The sequence below is a fragment of the Astyanax mexicanus genome, chromosome 3, assembly GCF_023375975.1.
Source record: "Astyanax mexicanus isolate ESR-SI-001 chromosome 3, AstMex3_surface, whole genome shotgun sequence".
NCBI lineage: Eukaryota > Metazoa > Chordata > Actinopteri > Characiformes > Acestrorhamphidae > Astyanax > Astyanax mexicanus.
This window is the reverse complement of record NC_064410.1, coordinates 50,315,839-50,319,709: the sequence shown is the minus strand read 5'-3', so window position 1 is coordinate 50,319,709 and position 3,871 is coordinate 50,315,839. Positions and strand designations below refer to the sequence as shown.

At 40.5% G+C, this 3,871-nt stretch overlaps 1 protein-coding gene across 1 annotated transcript in view; it reads left to right on the top strand.

The window, feature by feature from the left end:
- The window catches only part of rad21b (RAD21 cohesin complex component b), a 634,821-nt gene that overhangs the window by 623,151 nt on the left and 7,799 nt on the right, over positions 1–3,871 (top strand). The window lies entirely within an intron of this gene.

Sequence of the window (3,871 nt, the reverse complement as noted above, 5' to 3'; positions counted from 1 at the left end):
AAGAATGAAGAGCGAGCGAGTGAACGTGCGGCGGAGAGAAGGGGGGCTGGGGTGGTGCGCGTGCGTGTGTGCGCGCGCCTGCTTGCCTCCCTGCCTGCCTGCCTGCCTGCCTTTGTTGTGTGCAGTAGTTAGCCGGCTATGGTAGCACACACATAGACACACACTTGGTATATGTATATGTGTGTGTGTGTGTATGTGTATGTGTTGGGTTGTGGTGGTGGTGGTGGTGGGGGTGGTGTAGCTAAAGAAGAGAGAGACAGACAGACAGAGAAAGAGAGAGAAAGAAAATGGTGAGAATCTCCAGGCTAGACCAGACACACAGCCCAACCCAGCACTGCACTGTATTTCACATGTACCTATGCCCCCACTGTCTGTCACACAATATAACCAGTAGAAAACAATGTCTAGGAACATTTTCCCTGCCAGTAAACAGTGAAGACCCCCACCCACCTACACTGCAGCCCCCCTGTCCCTTCCACACTATTTACCGTCCTTTGTTATGACGGCTCCTTCATAGCCCCTTGTCTTACCAGATAAACATGCTTAAACCATAATCCCCAAAGAGGCAATTAGTCTACCAGCCTATACTACTTACTATACACTGTCTGGACAATGGCACATAAATATAAGCTAAACATAAACCCACAGCAGGAGTTCACCTGGAGCAGCAGCAGCAGCGGTGTGTTATTAAAAAGCCTGTGATTTCTACCCCGCTCCATTCTACACCACTATAACACATACAGCTCCATTATTCAGAAACACGAGCCCCATTAATGCAAACACATTCACAAAGATGGATTCAGAGAATTTACGTCCATTTTACGACAACACTGCTGGATTCATAAAGACGTAAACTCCCGACCTAAGCACACTATCTACACGCCTTTTAAACAAAGCACATGTCCATTGTTGTTTTTGTTGTCATTAAACTAGAAGTTCTTGAGCATTTTCTTTTGAATTAAAAGCAGAAGTATTCATGAGTGGAGAGGAAAACATTGAAATTAATAACAACATTATGCTTCTACAACCATTCCTGCAAAGCCAAATACATTTATTATGAAAAAAAGGTCTTGTAGGTTGGGCTTAGAGATTTGCCCATGTCTTTTTAACAGCTTTTGCTGGATTCCTGAGCAAACGAGTTGCTGATAATAGTGCTGATACAAAAGATACTGCAAACATGGAGCTATCACAATGAAAAAAAAACCCATTTAGAAACAAAAAGCGCTAGAAAGAGACCTTTCTAAAAAATCACAAAGATCATACTTCAGAAAACAGACCACACCACAATGCACGTTGCAAAATTAATTTCCGCATGCACAGTGCAACGACACATTCCCTGCAAAACCCTACATGGTTTTGCATGGTAAATGTGCAATACAAGAACAAATCTGGCATAAAGTGCAGACGTCCAGTGTTCTGTAATAAGCAGAAGAACAGTAAGAAGCAAATGATAAATTGTTATAATTAGTGTATAATAATTGTAATATAAATATGCCTGTGAAAGAGGAGGTCTTGTGCTGTGTATGTTTGTGTAGATTGTGGTTGTAGCTTGTGCCCTGGTTGAAGGCCTTGGTAGCCTGAGGAAGAAGCTCCTCCTCGTTTCTTTGTGTTGACCACAGCAGAGCGAGGAGTCCATTGTTGGGAGGGCTGGGGTTCTCACTGTTTTCCTGGTCTTGGTGCAGCAGTGTTTTGGACTGCAGGTCAGGGGACTCGGTCCAGGTGATGCACACAACTGATCACATCAAATCCTGTCTGTCCTGCCTGGTGCTGTTCATAAAGCCAATCCAGGCGGAAGACATACTGTAGTTCTTATTGATTTAATTATTTGAATCTAATTAGTATTGGCAGATAATTAGTATTTAGATTTTAGATATGACATAGATTTGAGATACGCTTTAATGGAATATTTATGCAGCTTGCCACAGCAGACTGGAAACATGCATAAACAGGACATAAAAATAATAAACTGAAAACATATGATTTCTGTGTACTCTAAAGTCTTGTAAATATGATAAACAAGCAAACGAATGAAAAATATTAAATGAATTAAAAAATAAATTAAGGGGCCAAAAGGAGCACAGCATTTTTATAAGGACTCATTTGAAATTCTCCTCAAATTTCGAGTTAATTCAAAGGATATTGACATTTTCTATGGGGTTATATTAATGCAACAGCAAAAGTATAATAAATAAACATACAAAACTACATTACACTACATTACATTTTAGAACACACCCAATGTTCCCATTGTTTTAACCTTAAACGGTACAAAGATAAGCAGTAGTAGATAAGCAACTGACAGGGCTTGTAAGAGGAAAAGAAAACTTAAAACTGAAAGTAAATGAAGCACTGAAAACTGATGCAAACCCTTTGGTAATCTGTATAAAAACAGTGCAGTAACAGAGTGTGTTGCTAAACTCTGCTACTGCAGACCTATTTAGACTCTTAAGACAGTAGTTTCAAAGAGTATACAGCTTGTGTGAGAGGCGGCTCACATGACAACACCTTGTAACATCAGCTTAACACTGGACCAGGCCTGAGTTTCAGCTGACTTTGAGCTGCAGGTTGGACAGGTGGGGTGACAGTGAGAAAGTCATTGTTAGGATGGCAAAACGAGAAAAACAAGCTTGTCTGTACTATAAAACACTGTGAATGGACCTGTGGATAAAACATACAATTGGGTGTTCTAAAACTTTTGACCCCAAGCTCCTAACTATCTTAAGCCAAATGATAAATATGTTAAATTAGTTAAAGAATATTATAGCAGTTTAGCATAAACAAGCTGTGAAATAGACATAAATAAATTAAATGATTCTCAGTAACTTTAGTGCAGGTGGGTCTAGTCCCAGTTTAAATGTCTTACAAACAGGTAGTATCAGTAGCATCAGCAATGGTGTTAACATATTTTACTACTGCACACCACTGCTGGAGGCTTTACATCCCTTTAGCGCATGTCTGACACATTTTAACTAAATACAGTATATCACCATAAGCCTAGGCCTGCATGTTTAAGTTTTTACAGTGACTGGTGTGTTTGTGTGGATATTGAGTAAAAGTTATTTAACATTTCAGAACTTACTTGTTTGACAAGTTTGGCAACATATCAACATCGTAACTAAACATGATCTCAACAATATTTAATAATCTTGATCTTGTCTACTGTGTTTATCTGTATGTTTGTTCACATGTATAACAGTAAACAGTATTTTAGTCAGTCATGCAAAACCAGACCAATGGTTCAATAACTGCGATTTAATGTGGACTGCAGGAGGTAAAGGAATTGTGTATACAGCTCTGGAAAAAAATTAAGAGCACAACCATAGGATCAATAACCCTGCACTCAGTGGCACTGAGCCACCAATGCCCCAAATCCAGATTGCAGCTTTGGCCTGGGTCTCCAGCATGACAGGATCTTCTCATCTGTTTCTTTCTGGTCAGGGCCAACCTGGAAACACTGGAGATAAAGCAGGAATACCACCTGGACAGGATACTGGTCCATCACAGAGTACCACATGAACCTGGAGGGGCATTTTAGCATGGTCAACATACACTGACATGCCAAAAGTCATAGCAGATAGCAGCAGGCAACTGTATCAATACGTGTCACTTCAGGGGACAGCTTGAGAATGCCCAAACCTGCAAAAGTTATAAGGTGTTATCTTGTGAATGAGGCTCTGGCCAGTGAGCTCATGGCAAGGACACATGAATTATAGCTAGAACCGTCTGTGCCAACAGATAGATAGGCAACTGTTAGAAGTCCCATCAACATTCAATGTAGTAGACCAACCTGTAGATCCCAGTGCAGAGATTCTTAGCTTCTATAAGACATGGCAAAAGTCATGGCACACAACAATAGTTCCTTTCCCATGAC